Source organism: Oryctolagus cuniculus, chromosome 5 (assembly GCF_051225735.1).
Source record: "Oryctolagus cuniculus isolate XC-2025 breed Fujian yellow rabbit chromosome 5, ASM5122573v1, whole genome shotgun sequence".
Lineage (NCBI taxonomy): Eukaryota > Metazoa > Chordata > Mammalia > Lagomorpha > Leporidae > Oryctolagus > Oryctolagus cuniculus.
In genome coordinates, this window is record NC_142871.1 from 53,959,965 (window position 1) to 53,980,334 (window position 20,370).

General features: G+C 37.2%; 1 long non-coding RNA gene across 9 annotated transcripts in view; it reads right to left on the bottom strand.

Annotated features, from left to right (window-relative positions):
- Positions 1-18,128, bottom strand: part of LOC100339487 (uncharacterized) — a 32,076-nt gene extending 13,948 nt beyond the window's left edge. For 2 of the 9 annotated variants that reach the window (XR_016233784.1, XR_016233779.1), the window contains exons 1-4: positions 18,058-18,124; positions 7,560-7,722; positions 6,063-6,270; positions 4,697-4,790 (exon numbers count right to left, since the gene is read on the bottom strand). This is a non-coding gene — a long non-coding RNA (uncharacterized LOC100339487). Of the gene's footprint in view, positions 1-4,696; positions 4,791-6,062; positions 6,271-7,559; positions 7,723-7,985; positions 8,005-14,827; positions 14,934-18,057 lie in introns of those variants that run through there. The other 7 variants (XR_016233780.1, XR_016233783.1, XR_016233781.1 and 4 more) reach the window with 7 other exon arrangements.
- Positions 18,129-20,370: the final 2,242 nt, after the last annotated feature.

Sequence of the window (20,370 nt, forward strand, 5' to 3'; positions counted from 1 at the left end):
GACCACCGCGGCCATTGGAGGGTGAACCAACGGCAAGGGAAGACCTTTCTTTCTGTCTGTCTCTCTCACTGTCCACTCTGCCTGTCAAAATAAATAAATAAAGAAAGAAAAATAAAAAAATATACTAGCGAATTGAATCCAATAGATATTAAAAAGAATTTTTCACCATGATCAAATGGAATTAATTAATTAATTAATTAATTAATGGAATGCAAGAATGGTCTGGCATATACAAATCAAAAGATGTAATACAAGCTTAACATTGTAATGAAGAGCATAGTCATGATTATATAGATAGATGAAGAAAAGGCATTTGATAAAACATAACACTAATATTATATTATTATAATAAAAGGACTTTCAAAACAGATGGAACATAATTCAACATAATGAAGGCAATATATAACAAGTCAACACAGTGAATGGGGAAAGTGTGGGAATAAATTTAACCACAGAGGTGAATGATCTCTATAATGAAAACCATAAATCATGGCTGAAAAAATTGAAGAAGACAAAAAGAAATTGAAAAAAATTCCCATGTTTTTATATTGGAAGAATCAATATGCCTAAAATGTACATACTATTACCTGACTTTAAAGTACATCATAAAGCTACAGTAATCAAAATGGCATGTTTTGACATAAAAACAGATCCATAGACAAATGGAGCAGAATAGAGTCTCTGGAGGTAAATTTATGCATCAGCATCCAACTATTTTTAACACAGGTGCTAAAAACTTGCATTGGGAAAAGGAGGCTTTTCAATAAATGGTGCTGTGAAACTTGGATATCTACAGGCAAAATAATGGAACTAGACCCATATATCCCTACTTATACAAAAATCAACTCAAAATGAAATAAAGACCTAACTTTGAAACTATTAGAAGAAAAGATGGAAAAATCCCCTGTATACTGAAATGGGCAAGGAATTTCTGGATCAGACCCTGAAAGCACAAGAAAAAAAAACAGAAATAGAATTTTACCAAATTAAAGGGCTTGACCATAGCAAAGGAAACAACACATCAAGGGACAACTTAGAAAAAGTGAGAAGATATTTGCAACTCTATATTTAATAAAGGGCTTTAATTCACAATACTTAAGGGACTCAAACAATTCAATAAATAATAAATAATGCAGTTAAAATGGACAATAGATATAAATGAACATTTCTCAATGAAGACACACACATGACCAAAAGGTACATGAGGAAATGTACAACATCATTAATCATCAGGGAAATGCAAATCCAAACGACTGATGAGATACTACCTTACTCCAGGAAAATTGGATATGACCAAAAAGACAAAGATAACAAATTTGGTGATGATTAGGAGAAAGGGGACTCCTTGTATTTGTTAGAAATAAAGTTAATCAATACAGCTATTATAGATAAAACTATATATGTTCCTCTTAAAACTAAAAATAGACCTGCTATACGGTCCAGAAATTTTACTCCCGGGTATATATCCAACGGAAATTAAATCTGCCTATTTAAGATAAATCTGAACTTCCAGGTTTACTATAGCACTAATCACAAGAGCCAGGAAAAGGAAACAAACTAAGTTCTACTCACTACTGAATATATAAAGAAAATACTATAAATACACACAATGGAATATTTCTTAATCATAAAAAGAGGATATCCTGTGATTTGCAATAACATACATGAAGTTGGAGGCATTATATTAAGTGAAATAAAGAAAACATTGAAAGAGAAGTATTAAACGATCTGATTCGAATGTGGAGTCTCTAAAAAAGGATGATCTCACAAAAGTTAAAAATATAATGATGTTACTAGAGGCCAGAGAAGGAAGCAGAAAGGAAAGAATGGGCTATGCTTAATTAATGGGTATACATGGAAGTAAAACATCAGAGGTTCTATTGCATAGAAGGTTGACTGTAGACAATGTTCACACGCTCTATAGAAAAAAAAACTGGAAGGGATGATTTTGGATGTTTTCGATTATAAAGAAATGTTAAATATCTGAACAGATAAACATAAAAATATACACCCTGAGATGTTACACAGTGTATACTTCTATGGAAACATAATTAACACCCATAATACATGCACTTTTTATTTTCCAATAAAATGTTTAAAAACACAAAACTTTTTAGAAGAATAAATATTACATATCCCAGAATTATCAGAATTATATTTTAAAAAAACAATACCCATTATATTAAGTGATAAAAATAAAATATAAATTTGGACAAATCTTGATAATAAACAACATGGAAGATTTAAATAGAACCCAACTCATAGAAAGAAATGAAGAATTTTGTGAATAATTTTAAATGCTGATTAAACTCAGATGAATAGAGCAAGACTACATTAGAAGGGAGGGACAGAAGGAAACATTAAGAATGATACATTGTCCTGAGACAAAACAAGATCGGCTAAATCTAAATAGAATTTCTGCTTGTAAGAGGCCATAAGAATCTTTTCTATGTCTCTAAATTTTTACATTTAGAATAGTGATTCAGCATATGAGCCCCTCCCTAATTCTACTGCCTACCACTGTCTATAAATTTTACCTACATTCCACAAAACAATAAAGTGTTTTTCATGCAGGCCAATGCGTACTTCTCTTCATTACCTCCTTATTACATTACTCTCCAATGTCTGCAACACTGAGGCATGCAAGCATACATGAGTTTATTCATTGAAGGTTTCAGCTATTTATAACATACAAAGGGAAAGATTATAGGAAAAGAAGAATTGAATCCCTCGCTATATCAGATTACTGATATTACAGTTATTACAGATATTACAGATTACTGCTATTACAGTTACTAGGTTCCCATTATTCTTCTTAAAATATTTAGTTAGTTTCATCTACTTGAACTATTGAACAACAGAAAAACAGGGGGAGAGAGAAAAGAGAGGGAGGTAAGGGGAACAGAGAGAGAGAGAGATTGCCCCCACTTGCCCGTGCCCCAAATGCTCTCATCATCCAGGGAATGAGTCAGGCTAAAGCCAGGAGCCCAGAATTCCATCTGGGTCTCCCAAACACTTGAGCCATCATCTGCTGCCTCCCAGGATGCCAGTAGCAGGAAGCTGAATCAGAAGTGGAAGTGCTGGGACTCAAACCTGCATCCAGATATGTGATGTGGACTTCCCAACCAACAGTTAACCCACTTTGCCACAATGTCCACTCTTCATTGTTCTTAAGACTACTGAAAACCTGGGAAGACTTTTGTTACATTTTAGAATAAAACACACAAGCATTCATAATTTCAGCATAAATGCCAAGAAACTCAACAAGTATTCTAGAATCCTACCAGAGTCAACCTTTTTTTTTTTTTTTTTGGACAGGCAGAGATAAACAGAGAGAAAGAGACAGAGAGAAAGGTCTTCCTTCCATTGGTTCACCCCCCAAATGGCCGCTACGGCCAGGGTGCTGTAGCAGGCGCACTGCGCCAAACTGAAGCCAGGAGCCAGGTGTTTCCTCCCGGTCTCCCATGCTGGTATAGGGCCCAAGCACTTGGGCCAACCTCCACTGCCTTCCCGGGACACAGCAGAGAGCTGGACTGGAAGAGGAGCAACCTGGACAGAAACCGGCGCCCCAACTGGGACTAGAACCCGGAGTACCAGCACTGCAAGCGGAGGATTAGCCTAGTGAGCTGGGGCGCCAGCCATAAACCTTTTTGAATCATAAACTTTTTGCCCTTCCCCTAAAAGATAACCAATATTTTCATTTTGTGTTAAGGATGCCCTTGCATTGTTTATAGTGTAAACAACTATGTGTGAATATTTAAACACCGAAGTTACCACTAACTCCATTCTGATCTATACTGGTGGATACCTGAGACAGGAAACCTCAAAATGTTTCTTTACAAGTCAATGTAGTTGTCAAAATACCACCTCCAAGTCACTGGTAAATGTGCAAATCCTCTGAGATAAACTGCTTTGCCTTTGGGTGCTCTGATGAGATTATCATAGGAGAAGAAGGAAGAGGAAGTATTGGCTAAATTTACTGAGAAATTCCCAGGGAGAAGCAGCAGAAGAGGGAAGAACCTTCCATTTACTCCAAATTGGATGACTACCCAATTACTTGAGAAATTTGGAGCATTTTTTTAGAAAGATTTAAAAGCCAAAACACTTGAGCTAGTCAAGTTCTGTATCTTATACTCAGTTGAAATAAGATTCTCACCCTGTTATATGGTAAACTGTATTTTACAAAGCTTATAATACGCCTCAATCAAAAATATATAAACTGGAGAAAAGCATTATCTGCTGCTGGCATATTGAAGATGGAACACAAATGTTTAAGCGTGGTGGCATTGTTTACAGTCGCTGATTTCTTAATGAATGAATAGAGTATATATTAAAGAATCAGCATATCAGTCAGACAGTATAAAACAGTGAACTTTAACTCACCTGTAGCAATTATCAACCATATATTAGTAGTGGCTTCTTGCCCCTGTCCTCCTTCTTGCACTTTGGTAACTATGTATACTCTAACAATTGCCTCCAGTGTTACAATTGATTACATAGAAAGAATCACAAAAAAAAATCACTATATGTAAGGAGAAGTGAGCCCTTAGCTACACCAGTAATGATGGGGCTACCATTAAATTTGAAACCTAAAAGCAAGCCTGAGAAAGAGTTGGTTAGACATAAAGATATAAGTGAATGTGTTTTGTTTAATCCCAAAGAAGTGTTTTTTTTCCAAATAACTTTCTCATCTTACCTTCTTATATCTTCATACATGATGAACAGAGTATTGAAGTCATGTTTGTGCTCATACCAGCCTCTGATGTGATCAAACCAAAGGCTTCCCAGCACTGTGGAAACAATTAAGTAACAAGGTCAAGATGCTGCACTCATTGACAACCAACTGTATTCTTTCTTTTCTATTTTAAAATGTTCAGAGATAAATACAAAGCTCCACTACTGCACATTTCTTTCACCATTTCCAACTGATTAGTGCTGTGAGAGAAAACTTACATTTATAATATAGAAATTTGCCAATGTAAGCCTTCCCTGTGTATGCAAGAAAAGAGCACTGAAGAAATAAGTCCCAGGATTGGAGTTTGAAGATTCCTGTAGGGTAAATCCCTTCGTTTTCCTACTTCCTCCAGCTGAAAACACGCATCTCTATTTCTTCTCTTATTCTCTAAACTCTCAAATTTCATTATTTGTTATCTACCAAGGAGTAGAACCTAAATATAATCTTCTAAATGAGTGAATACCTGATTCCACACTCCACTAGCCCCCTGCATCAATCAATACTCATCAGTAGTGAAATGAAAAATTCCACAGCTGAGCCCGGCATTGTGGTACAAGAGGTAAAGCCACCACCCGTGTCAACAACATCCCATACAGTTGGCAGATCGAGTCCTGGCTATGGTATCTGTAAGGTCAAGTGTGTTCATCCAATTTGCAAAATGATAATATGAGACCAAAATACCCTTAGGATTTCTGTAGACATAAATAATCTGCAAGATGAAGTATAAAATGAGTTTTACAAATTTTGATTATTTTATGGATTGTTAATGACAATATATTTCATTATATGAATGTATCATTACAAATTTCAGTCAGTCTACTAGTCATGGAAATTTTGTTTTCAACCATTTAATGCTATTACAAAATCTGTTACAAAAAATAATTTTATTCACATGACATTGCACATATGAATCAGCATATAAACCAGAATATCAAGAATCAAGAATATTTTATGCAAGTACATAAAATATAAGTATAAAGTAAAATTTATTATTAGTAGGGTTCATAAATATTGCTAATTGGTTTTTGAGAGGACTTTATCAATCTATGTTATGTAAGCATTATGTGGTATTTTATGCATTGTCAAAGCAGTATTGGAGATAAGTGAAGAAACAAACTATTTAAAATAAAAATAGTTGTCCATATGGAGAAATAATTTGTGTGGTGGTCCAATATATTCACATAATTATAATTCCATATATATCTTAATATGAAAGACAATAAAATACAACATATGAAAGAGCATGGGTGAGTGGGACTAATGAACAATAGGTAAGAGGGTGTGTTGCCTGTGAAAAAAAACTCTTTAAGCTATTGCCAGGACTTACTTTAGCTTTCTTGTTCTTCAGCCCTTTGGGAACTAAATAATATGGGAGGTGGGAAGCAAAGAGGCGAGGGACTGTCTTTTCTCAAAGTCCACATTGAAAATGTTGTATTCAAGATTGGGGGCTCTTTCAATTGTGTTTATATTTTCAGTTCTATTGAGATGCTTCACATAATAAATCAAGCTTAGTATTTGCTGAGTCCAGATGGTACCTGTAAAAATAGGTAATCTCATTTTCTTCCATGACATAGTGCTGAATAATAAATTTCAAGTAATATCTGAAAATCACTTGGAGAGTCTTTTCTTTTAAATGCACTAAATATGCTTATTTTCCATTTTTTATTTGGTTGCTCTGTCCTTATTTTACATTAATATTAACAAAGTTATAATCAAGGACTCTTAGTTACTTTTTCACTTTAAGAATTTTTGCTGGAATTACATCAAATTAAGAAGTTACTGTACTGCAAAAGAAACAGTCAGGAAAGCGAAGAAGCATTGACAAATGGGAAAAAATATTTGCAAACTATGCAACCATTAAAGAATTAATAACCAGAATCCACAAAGAGATCAAGAAACTCCACAACAATGAAACAAACAACCCACTTAAGAGATGGGCCAAGGATCTCAATAGACATTTCTCAAAAGAGGACATCCAAAGGGCCAACAGATACATGAAAAAATGTTCAAGATCACTAGCAATTAGGGAAATGCAAATCAAAACCACAGTGAGGTTTCACCTCACCCTGGTTAGAATGGCTCACATTCAGAAATCTACCAACAACAGATGCTGGTGAGGATGTGGGGAAAAAGGGACTCTATCCCACTGTTGGTGGGAATGCAAACTGGCAAAGCCACTATGAATGTAAAGTTGGAGATTCCTCAGAAACCTGAATATAGCCCTACCACATGACCATGCCATCCCACTCCTTGGAATTTACCCAAGGGAAATTAAACTGGCAAATAAAAGAGCTGTTTGCATCTTGATGTTTATTGCAGCTCAATTCACAATAACTAAGACCTGGAATCAATTAAATGCCCATCAACAGTGGACTGGATAAAGAAATTATGGGATATGTACTCTATAGAATACTATACAGCAGTAAAAAAAATGAAATCTGGTCATTTGCAACAAAATGGAGGAATCTGGAAAACATCATGCTGAGTGAAATAAGCCAGTCACAAAGACAGAAATATCGTAAGTTCTCCCTGATCAGTGACAACTAACTGAGCAATTAAAAGGAAACCTGTTGAAGTGAAATAGACACTATGAGAAACAGTGACTTGATCAGCCCTTGTCCTAACTGTCAAGGAACAACTTACTATTTTATTCCTTTTAGTGTTTTTTTTTATTCTGCTTAATACCATTGGTTGAACTCTTTGATTAACACACAATTATTCTTAGTTGTTTAAATTTGACTGAAAAGTGACCCCTGTTAAATATAAGAGTGGGAATAAGAGAGAGAGGAGATATACAGTTCAGCACATGCTCACTCAGACTTACCTCTAATGGGAGAGCTACAGACTTGCCAGGGGATTACAATTCAATCCCATAAAGTTGGCATGTGCTAATGCCATCTTGCTTGTAGGAGTAATCAGTTTAAGTTCATGGTTGATCAGGGGGATGGGATTGAGTGTCAAGGAGATTGCATGGATGGGACCAGTGTCTGCAAATAATTGATAGAATTAAAAAGGAAAGAATGATCCAACATGCGAAGCGGGATACACAGGTGACTCAGAATGGCAGATGTCCTAAACAGCATTCTGGCCTCAGAATCAGCCCTTAAGGCATTCAGATCTGGCTAAAAAGCCCATGAGAGTTTTGCAGGTGTGGAAAGCCAAGAAATTTGGCAAAAAAAAATGACCTAAATGAAAGATCTCTATGATTGAGATCCCAGTGGAAAGAACGGGCCATCAAAGAAGTAGGTACCATTTTCTGAAGGAAGGAGAGAACTTCCACTTTGAAACTGGCCTTGTCAAAATGAGATCCGAGTTGGTGAACTCAAGAGGATTCCATAGGCTTGGCAGCTCGTGACAAGAGCCTCAGGTGATTACTGACATCATAAATAAGAGTGTCAATTGTTAAATCAACATGGGAGTCTCTGTGCACCTACTCTCCATGTAGGACCTCTGCCCTTAATGTGTTGTACTATGAGAATTAATGGTAAAACTACTACTCAAACAGTACTCTATACTTTGTGTGTCTTTGTGGGTACAGTATGTTGAAATCTTTACTTAGTATATAATAAGTTGATCTTCTGTATTTAAAGATAATTGAAAATGAATCTTTATGAAGAATGGGACAGGAGACGGAGTAGGAGATGGGATGGTTGCGGATGGCAGGGAGGTTATGGGGGGAAAGCTGCTATAATTTAAAAGTTGCACTTTGGAAATTTATACTTATTAATAAAAGTTGAAAAGAAAAAATTCAAAAAAAAGACTTATGGCTGCTCTGATTTCATGATAAAAGTGAGTCAGGTCATTTCAGCAGATCCTCCTCCCTGTTCCCTACCCTTTGTCTAAGTTTCCTTACTACTAGCTTTTGTGAGTTCCTCTGTTTCTTCCTCCATAGATTCCTTTATTAGAAGTTTAGCTTACAGAATTATGTACAAATTAATACCGTAAGGCCCAGATGTCCATTCAAAGCAAAGTAAGAATATGTTCAGTTACCACCCTCTTCCTACTTTCCATGAATTAGATCTCCACATCATGAAATATTTTTATGCCCCATTTTCAGAGTTATCCCATAGTACAAATTATGAGGAAATAGAAGATCCACAATTTAAGAGTTGTTATTGATTCTTGGTTTCTTAATTAGTAAAATTTGGTCACTGTCTATGGAACAATACAGAAACTCATGTAAATATATTAAATAATTCCATTTCAATTCAGAACATATCTGACTGTAATCAAATATAATTATATGAAGATTTGACCTTCTTTTCTAATGGATACTCAAATGATTTATGAGTGGCAATATGGACTTGAGCACTCCACTCCCATGATTTCAAGAAAGATTCAGTGATGGTTTTTATGGAGGTTAATCTGACACTTTTTTAAGAGTTGTTGGTTTATTTGAAATGTAGAGTTATGGAAGAGGGGAGGGAGAGAGGGAGAGAGAAAGAGAGAGAGAATGGGGGGGATCTTTTAAAAATTGGTTTACTCCCCAGGAACTTCTTTCTACATCTCTGATGTGGATGGCAGGGTCCCAAGTGCTTGGGTTATCTTCTGCTGCTTTCCCCAGCTGGCCTATCAGCAGGGAGCTGGATCAGAAGTGGGGAAGCTCAAGCATGAACCACTGTCCATATTGGATGCTGGCAGCACAGGCGGTGGCTTAACCCACTGAGCCACAACACTGGCCCCAAGCCTGACATTTTGAAAGAATTCCACATGTCAAGAAATTGCAGGCTCCAGGGAGTGGCTTCTGTGGCATAGTGGGTTAAGCTACAGTCTAAAATGCAAGCCTCCCATATGGGTGTTGGGTCATGTCCTGATTGCTCCACTTCCAAACCAGCTTTCTGCTAATGTGCCTGTGAAAGCAGCATAAGATGTTCCAAGTTCATTGGTCCCTGCATTCAAGTAAGATGCCCAGATGGATTTCTAGGCTCCTGGCTTTGGCCTGGCCCAGCCCCAACCATTACAGCCATTTGGGTTGTGAACCAGTAGGTGATAGATCTCAAATCTTTCTCTGTGACTTTCTCTCTTTCTCTGATTCTGCTTTTCAAATAAATAAGTTTATATATCTTCAAAAGAAAGAAAGAATTCACAGTCTTCTGAGCTGAGAACCATGAGTCTCCTATATATATATATGTATATTTTTGACAGGCAGAGTGGATAGTGAGAGAGACAGAGAGAAAAGTCTTCCTTTACCGTTGGTTCACCCTCCAATGGCCGCTGCAGCCGGCGCACTGCGGCCGGCGCACTGCGGCCGGCACACCAAACTGATCCAAAGCCAGGAGCCAGGTGCTTATCCTGGTCTCCCATGTGGGTGCAGGGCCCAAAGACCTGGGCCATCCTCCACTGCACACGCGGGCCGTAGTAGAGAGCTGGACTGGAAGAGGGGCTACTGGGACAGAATGTGGCGCCCCAACAGGGACTAGAACCCGGTGTGCCGGCGCTGCAGGCAGAGAATTAGCCTATTGAGCTGCGGTGCCGGCTGAGTTTCCAATATATTTAAAGCATCATGAGTCCTTGTTATGCATTCCAACCTTGTCCCAGTATCTGCAAGAGCATGTGGGAATTTGCTATTGAGTGATCTGGGTCTGTATAGCCAAACTAGTTGGGGAATTGCATGAAGATATTCACTTTATGTTCTGATTTTATTGTCTAATCTTGTTATTTCTTGAACACAAGGACTTTGGGCTGGCCACCAGAGCTAGTGTTAGAAAGACTGTGAACATACATCATTAAGAAACTGAATTGTTCTTCATCTCCATAAAATAGTTACGAAAAACATCGTTGCAATTATCTGCATCTTTCTTTGTCACACGGTAGGCAAACTATAATTAAATTCAGACTAACTCCCCTGTCTCACTAAAATAGCCCCAATGGAGGTTTCAGAGCAGTACGATCCTTAAAGACTGTAATCCTAGTCTGGTGGTAATTCTCCACAGGAAGCTCCAAGAAGCATGAAGTTTGCTGACTGCTGTATCATGAACTCTAAAATCCTTTGTGTTTGATCCAAGAGTCTCATCTCAGCCATCATCAGTGAAACTGTTGCAGGATAACCTGCTAGCTTGCAAAATCTTAGACCCTTCCTGATTCTGACCACCAAAGCCTTCAGTTTTAGATCTACAATAGCACATATTGCATTCCTCACAACATCCTTGAACTTCTATAATATATTGAAGCATTCAAAGACATAAGAACAAAGCCAGATTTCAAGTGAACAGATAGTATATGTTTGGTGAACATATTTACTTATTCTTGTAACCAAACCATGTATGACCAACTTGCTTGGGATGTTCTGAGACAGACACATCATAAACAAGCAAAAACAAATTAAACATCCTAAAAACCAAGTTTTAACTCTCATTCTGCACTTACTATAAAAACTCAAACCAAGCCCTCCACATTTCATCCTTTATTGAAGTAGGGGTCACCATTCTAAAAGACTTTTCAGGAGTGAGTGTTTAGCCTGTCTATTTAGATGTCCACATCCATATTCAGGTAGCTTAGTGTCTTTCATTTCTGGCTCTGGCACCTGACTCCAGCTTGCTGCTAAGGCAAACCCTGAGAGGAAATGGTGATGGCACATGTTATTAAATTACTGGTATGTGGGAATTCTGGATTTTATTCCCAGCTCTTGATCCAGGTCCAGCTCAAACTACCATTCTGAGCATATAGGAAGTGAAAGGCATTACGTAATGATTAGGGATCAATTCTATAGGAAGATGGTGCTATAGTAAATAAATATATATGCGCCCAAAGCCAGGGCATCTGGCCAATTAAAACCAGTGTGAATGAACCTAAAGTGAGATATAGACTCCAGAACAATAGTAACAGTGGACTTCCATCATTAAACGAATCAGCTAGACAGAAATCAACAAAGAAACAACAGCACTAAACTACACTATGGGAGGGTTCCAAGATGGCAAAATAGGGAGGGAGCTCACTGATAGTCCAAGAAATGATAGTTTAATAAAAGCGGAGATACTGTAGTCTCAGGGAAGAGTTAGGGAAAAAACTGCACAGGAAACACTTCTGGAATTAGAGGGACACAGTATATCTGCATGGAGGGCAGGGGTACCCACGGCTTGGGAGCCCAGATGCAGAGAGTCTCTGCTCCAGCACTGGAAAGGGAGGTGAGGCGATACAGGAAAAGTGGCAGGAAGAGCCTAGAGAGAACAAGGCTTGAAGCCCCATGGATGAAAGTACACCATCCTAACTAGAGGAGGGAAAAAAAAAGGGATGATACAGACATGATTCTCCCTCTCCACACACCTTAAAAGGCATGTGAGACAATAGAGCAGGTGCCATTTTGGACATAAATAACAGCTGTGCCAGCTCGGAGCTGCGCAAGCTCTCAGCCAAACAGAAAAATTTGACTTCGGTTGGGAGTAATAACAGGAGACTAAGACCTAGAACTGGTCATTTGCATCAAAATGGAGGAATCAAGCTGAGTGAAAAAAGCCTTTCCCACAGGAACAGCTATCATATGTTCTCCCTGATCAGTGGCAACCAACTGTGCACCAAAAAGGAAACCTGTTGAAGTGAAATGGACACTATGAGAAACAGTGACTTGATCAGCCCTTGCCCTGACTGTTGATGGACAACTTAATACTTTATTCCTTTTTTGTATTTTTTTTGTTCAACTTAATACCATTGGTTGAACTCTTTAATTAACATGCAATTATTCTTAGTTGTTTAAATTTAACTGAAAAGTGATCCATGTTAAATATAAGAGTGGTAATAAGAGAGGGAGGAGATGTACAGTTCTGCACGTGCTCCATCAGACATACCTCTAATGGTAGAGTTAGAAAAATGCTAGGGGATTCCAATTTAATCCCATCAAGGTGGCATGTACCAAGGCCATCTCACTAGTCAAAGTGATCAGTTTCAGTTCATAATTGATCATAATGATAGCATTAAGTGTCAAAGGGATCACCTAAATAAGATTAGCGTCTACTAATAATAACTGATGGAATTAAAAAGGAGAGAACAATCCAACATGGGAAGCAGGATACACAGAGGATTCATAGAATGGCAGATGTCCTAAACAGTACTTTGCCCTCAGAATCAGGACTTAAGGCACTTGAATCCAGCTAAAAAGCCCATGAGAGTATTATAGGCATGGAAAGCCAAAACACTGAGGAAAAAAAAAAAAAGTGACCTAAATGAAAGCTCTCTGCAAGTGAGATCCCAGTGGAAAGCATGGGCCATTAAAGAAGGAGGTACCTTTCTCTGAAAGGAGAAGAGAACTTCCACTTTGACTATGGCCCTGTCTAAATAAGACTGGAGTTTATGAACCTAAGAGGCTTCCATAGCCTTGGCAACTCATGACAAGAGCCTCAGGTGATTACTGACTTCATAAATAAGAGTGTCAATTGGTAAATCAACAACAGGAGTCACTGTGCACTTACTCCCCATGTAGGATCTCTGTCCTTAATGTGTTGTACTATGTGAATTAACAGTATAACTAGTACTCAAACAGTACTTTACACTTTGTGTTTCTGTGTGAGTGCACACTGTTGAAATCTTTACGTAGTAAACACTAAGTTGATCTTCTGTATATAAAGATAATTGAAAATGAATCTTGATGTTAATGGGATGGGAGAGGGAGCAGGAGATGGTATAGTTGAGGGTGGGAGGGTGGTTATGGGGGAAAAACCGCTATAATCCAATAGTTGTACTTCGGAAATTAATATTTATTAAACAAAAGTTTAAAAAACTAGATTAGGTTTGCTTATATTTACAATTTTTAAAAAGATTTATTTATTTTAAAGACAGAGTTAGAGAGGCAGAGGGAGAGAGAGAGAGAGAGAGAGAGAGAGATGGAGAGATAGAAGGGTCTTCTAAACTGGTTCACTCCCTAAATGGCCCCAGTGGCAAGAGCTGGGCCAACCCATAGCCAGGAGCCAGGAGCATCTTCTAGGCATCCCATGTGGGTGCAGAGGTCCACGGACTTTGGCTGTCTTCCACTGCTTTCTCAGGCACATTAGCAGGGAATTGGATCAGAAGTGGAGCAGCCAGGACATGAAGTGGCACCCATATGGGATGCTGGTGCCAATATGGAATGCCAGTGGCCTTGCCCATTATGCCACAGCACTGGCCCCTGCTTTAGGATTTTTGCATCAATGTTCTCGAATGTTCTAAAAGCATGTGAAGTGTCAAAAATCTTATATATGTTACTGCCTAACCAATTTAAATGTGTGATAAATTTTATACAATTTATAGTTAATCCTGGGGAGATTCACTGAAATCCCTTCTAAAATAGGAAGGTACCCTGCAGGTTGAACAGAGCACTGGTATGTGATGTACCAAAGACTTCAAAGTGGGTAAAGGTAAGAGAAAGACCTTTTAAATGGACTGAGGTGCTTGAACTAAAACTTAGCAAACTGGTATTATCAATATCTATGTAAGAAAAAGCTATTTCCATTCTTACTGTATCTTCTACTAGGCAAAGTTTTACATGATGGATGAATTCACAAATAAGGTATTGAGTTACCAATTTGAAAAAGGTTAACAAGGTCATCAATTCCAAAGTCAAGAATAAAAAAGAGGGAGACAAAAATTTTCATGAATATTAGGAATGTCATATTGCCTTAAACTCTAGTGAGTCTTTGAGAGAAACATTAATTACTCTGTACAACATACCTTCTTTGGCAACAATCAACTCCTATTGTAAAAGGCACAATTTGAAAATAACTTTTTTCAAAATGTAAGATTTGAGTATAATTATATTAGTTGAAATTTATTTTAATATTATGGAGAAGCACAAAATAATTAGAGTTAATTGAAAAGCATTCTAGGAAACAAAATTAAGATGGTGTTTTGAGTATATATTTCTTTCATTTTGTTTCAGACCAAGTGAAGAGGTCCGCATTTAAAGAGTAACTGCCCTTGGCTCAATATTTGATTTCTTCATATTTGCAATCAGAAATTAAAATATATGCATTGCCTAAGGCCTTAATTACAGCTATTTGAGTTTAACTTTTTTTTGATCTTAAATGGGGATGGGTTGCTGTTGGTGTCTGGAAGAGAACCTTAGTACACATGCTTTACAAAACCAATAAAGACAGATATCTGATCAACTGCCTCTTATAAACTTACCAGATTTTGGATATGTTATTATGAAGACATCATCATCTCTAATTGCAAAATCATCTAGATTTTTTTATGAAGTCCATATTGACTGCTATACGATGAAAATTATAGCCTTTAAAATTCCATAAATACATGTCAGTATTGTCCATAATTTTCACCCACAAGTAAAAAACACATATAAGTCTTTTTAATTTCTTAGTATTTTATAACAGTAACTAACACTTGTTAAGTGCTCAATAAGTTTAAATATTATATCAAATCCTATTATATGTATACCAACTCCTTTACTATTCCAAACATGCCACAATTTCAAAAGTCTTTCAACATCACAGTAATTTAATGCTGTATCATTAATATCACTATATCAAAGACGAGGAAGCTAATAAACTGAGAGGATAACTAACTTTTCTTAAAATCCTATGATGGAAAATTAATATGAATCCATATATATGGAAGAGGAAATTAATGCACCCAGAGGTTAGCCACATTACTGAAGCTTTCACAGCTTGTATAAGTATGGCTGAAAAGGTATGATGCCAGACAATTGATTCACATAGTCTATGCTTTTAATATAGAGTTTGTTAGAATTTTATGTTTTTATCACTTACATAGTTATAGAAATAGGAATTTTTTTATGACTGTACTTTTATTTTCACTTTTTTTCCTAGAATATGAAGACCTTGCTCTAACAGAAGTTTCTAATTCCAAATCTGATGCAATTAGGCCCAGGAGTGCAGATGCTAGAATCTCATGTTGAAGTACTTTGGTTCAAGTTCCAGCTCTGCTTGCAATTTCAGTTTCCTGCTGTTGTACAACCTGAGATACAACATGTAATCGTTCAAGCGTTGGCTCCCTGCCACCCACATGGGTTGAATTCCCTGCTCCTGGTTTAGTCCTTCTGGTCCCTGCCTTCACAATATTTTGTGAATCAATCAGTGTATGAAATAGTTCTCTGTGCCTATGGCTCGCTCTCTCTCTCTCTCTCTCTCTGTCTCTCCCCCCCCCTCTAAAATAAATACATAAATAGATTTGTTTTAAAAACACATTAATTACTAATCTTGCACATGCTAAGTAATAAACTTAAGAAATGAGCAAGACTTAATTAATGATCATGTTTCCTGCCCAGATAACCTGAAAGAAGACACAAATAAACATTCCATACAAGTGCTTCTGAACAGCAGGAGTCAATTGGTAATGATACCAATTGTGAAATTTGATTATTGTTTATAGCCCTTATCTGTACTCTGAGGAACAGTGGTTTTCCTACTTACTACTTACTGAATTCTTTATTTAGTAGAGGTTTCAGCTTGTTATTATAAAGTAAACTGAAAGTATATCATTATGAAAATTAAAAGAAAATCTTTCTCTCTGTCTCTCCATCTCTCTGTCTGTAACTGTACCTCCCAAATGAATAGATAATTTTTTTTAAAAAAAGGAAGAAAATTAAAAGAAAAATAAGAAAGGAAAGAGGCAGGAGGGAGGAATAAAGGAGTAAGGTGGAAAGTATCATTATGCCTTTAAAATTGTATATGTGAAATACATGAAATTTGTTCGCTTTATATAAATGAAAAAAAATATAAAGTACTTTTTACATGTAAAACAATGGGGCCAGCATTGTTAAGTCTCCAATTGCAATGCCTGCATTCCAGTATGTGCACTGGTTCATGCCCCAGCTGCTCCACTTTCTATCCAGCTCTCTGTTAATGTGCCTGGGAAAATATCCCAAGTCCTTGGGCCCCTTTACTTAGGTGGTAGACCCAGAGATGTTCCTGGCATCTGAATTTGGCCTGGCCCAGCCCCAGATGTTTGGCCACAAGCAGGTGGAAGATCCTCTCTCTCTCTCTCTCTCTCTCTCTCTCTCTCTCTCAAAAAAAGAAAAAAAAAAAAAAGAAAGAAAGAAATGTAAAACAATACTTAACAAACAAAATTCCAACAAGATCCTTTATAATACTTCTTGAATGTCTCTTATAAATTAAAATCTCATTATTTTGGAAAAATAAATGTTAAATACATTAATAGAATCACAGCTGCATAATCAACTTATGTATCTACAGTTATTTAAAATATGATAATACCTGTTTTAGACAAGCAGAAATCAATGAACTATACAAATAAATTATGTTGGGTCTATTTGTTACATATGAGGGTATTTTAAAATGACCTCCCTAAAGTTGGAATAAAAGGAATTTGAACTATTCAAATTGGAATTAGAACAATAAGGATGCCAAATCACAGATTGGTTTCAATAGAGTAGATTACAGCTACTTTTTTTTTTTTTTTTTTTTTTTTTTTTTTTTTTTGACAGGCAGAGTGGACAGTGAGAGAGAGAGACAGAGAGAGAAAGGTCTTCCTTTGCCGTTGGTTCACCCTCCAATGGCCGCCGCTGCAGCCGGCGCACCGCGCTGATCCGATGGCAGGAGCCAGGAGCCAGGTGCTTTTCCTGGTCTCCCATGGGGTGCAGGGCCCAAGCACCTGGGCCATCCTCCACTGCACTCCCTGGCCATAGCAGAGAGCTGGCCTGGAAGAGGGGCAACCGGGACAGAATCCGGTGCCCCGACCGGGACTAGAACCCGGTGTGCCGGCGCCGCAAGGTGGAGGATTAGCCTATTGAGCCACGGCGCCGGCTCAGATTACAGCTACTTTAACAATAACATCACAAATTTCTCGGGAAAAAAAGTTGAAGAACTCAGTCTTTGGAGTGTCATGAGGGTTGATTCATACTATATAACACAGACAAATGAGGAAGTGCAAAAGCAGGGAAATGCAAAGATGAAAAATGAGTCACTATCACACTCTCCCTAACAATCCACAATGCCACTTATATGGTCTCCAAAAAGCCATCCCAGATTCCAGAAACTCTGGATACTGAGGAATAAAGAATGAATGTCACATGATCTCCACAAACATTCTGAATGAACATAGTTATTTGTCAGCCAATTACTGGGGTTGTTCACTCCATTCATCTGTCTTTTATAGTCCTTTATAGTCTCAGGAAAGAGAATTTTATGAATTATCATGCTGCAGAGATAAAAGCCAAAAAATAGAGTGTAGATGAGACGGAGTCACAAGGGATCTCAACATTCCAAGCATATCAATAATGCATCTCTGTGTTTCCCTCTTATTCTTTCTTTTACGTCAAAAGAAAGAGGAAAAGAGATAGAAAAAAGAAAACAGACATGTTACACAGAAAGAGAATAAGGCTTCAGAGAGGCTTAGAGTTCTCCTTTCCCACTCACTGTTGTAGGTCAGCTGAAGAAGGAAGATCACCTTGGGACTACGGAAATTTATGTGTGGCTGATAAATAAATATCCTATGCAGAGTTTATTTTGGCCAATGAGTAGTGTTCTAATAAATGGACAGGTAGCTTAGTTTGGATAAGTTCTCAAGATTTTGTTGACATTAAGAAATGTTCTAGAAACCTCAAAGGAATCAAAATGTTTGGAGACACTCAAGAAGACCACAGGTAAACAGAAGTTGCATTTACTAAATTTTATCAGTTGTGAAACACAACTTCCTTGGACATGAGTGATGGTAAATAAAATGATTTAGATACAACTCAGGATATTAGTTGTTTATTAAGTTTTAGCAGTTATGAAATAAGCATGGTTTGTTGAATGCTATTGCAACAACTTCTTTGGACATGAGTAATGGTCAGTATAATGTGATAGCTCTATCTCAGGAGACTGGTGTACATTCCCAGATCTTTTTTTTTTAACTTTTATTTAATGAATATAAATTTCCAAAGTACGACTTATGGATTACAATGGCTTCCCCCCTCCATACCGTCCCTCCCACCCACAACCCTCCCCTTTCCCACTCCCTCTCCCCTTCCATTCACATCAAGATTCATTTTCGATTATCTTAATATACAGAAGATCAGCTTAGTATACATTAAGTAAGGATTTCAACAGTTTGCTCCCACACAGAAACATAAAGTGAAAAATAATAGATGATTTTTTTTAAATGATGATGAAATCAGATCAGACCTATTGTCATGTTTAATCCCAGTGAGAGTCAAGTTGGGAATTGATAATTTCTTTTTTTTTTTTTCCACATTCCCAGATCTTTATTCGCACCATCCCATCTTCTTATTCACCCTTCATCTCATTCAGATTGTTTCTTTTATTGTAACACTAAATCTGGGACTCACGTTATGGTGCAGGAGACTAACCCACTGCTTGTGGTGCTAGCCTCCCATATCAGAGTGGCCACTGGAGTCCCAGCTTCCCAGTCCCAGTCCTACTTCCAATACAGTTCCTGCTAATGCTCCTGGGAAGGCAGTGGAAAATGGCAGAAGTAATTGGGCCCCTGTTACCCATGGTTGATATGAAGATGGAGTTCCTGTCTCTGGACTTTGGCCTGGCCCAGACCTCAGTGTTGCAGCCTTTGAAGAGTGAAGCAGTTGATGGAAAAAGAAAAATTGCCTCTGATAAAGCAGAAATATACACAATATATGAGGAATTGAGAAATTCAACAACCAGAAGACATAAAATAATAATAATGACATAATAACCCAGTTAAGAAATTGACAAAAGATATTAAAATACATTTTTCTAAAGAAGCAATACAAATCATCAACAAACACATGTAAAAATGTTCACTATTACTCACAATAGGGAAATGCAAGTGCAAATCACAATGAGCTACCATCCACTCTGGTTAGAATAGGTAGTATTAAAAAGACCAAAAATTACATTCTCCTGAGAAAGGGGACTCCTAATACATTGCTACCTGAAGTTATGAAACAACCTTGTAGAAACAATAAGGAATATCTTATGAGATTGGTCTGGGCAATGATTTGCTGAACAAGAATGCAAATACAAAAATAGACAAATGAAATGACACTAAACTGAAAAACTTTGTGTACAGCCAAGAAACATTCAACAAATAAAAAAGACAATCTACAGAACATGAAAAAATATTTAGAACTGTGCATCTGATAAGGGTTAATATGAAATGGAAAAGGAATTCAAATAAATCTATATCAAAAAATTCAAATATCCTGATTTTAAAATGGGTAAATATTTGAATAGATGTTTCTCAATAAAGACATAAAAATGACAATAGATATTATAAAAAATGGTCAAACTCAGGAAAGTGCAAATAAAAATCACCTAGCTCCTATTAGGCTACTATCTGAAAGATGAGATAAGTGTTGGCAAGTTTGAGAACAAATGGTACCCTTGCACACTTCTGGTAGGACTACAAATTAATACAGCTACTATGGAAAACAGTATAGAGTTTACCCAGGATATTGAAAACAGAGCTACCATATGACCCAGCAATCCTGCTACCTATAATATATGCAAAGAAAATAATATCATATGTTTCTGCCTTCCTATATATTTTCTTAAGATTTATTCTTTTTCTTTGAAAGACAGAGTTACAACGAAAGGGAGAGACAGAGAGAGAGAGGTCTTCCATCTGCTGGTTCACTCTCCAGATAGCCAGAACAGCTGGAGCTGTGCTGATCCAAAGCCAGTAGCCAGGAGCTTCTTCTGGGTCTCCCGCATGGGTGCAGTGGTCCAATGACTTGGGCCATCTTCTAC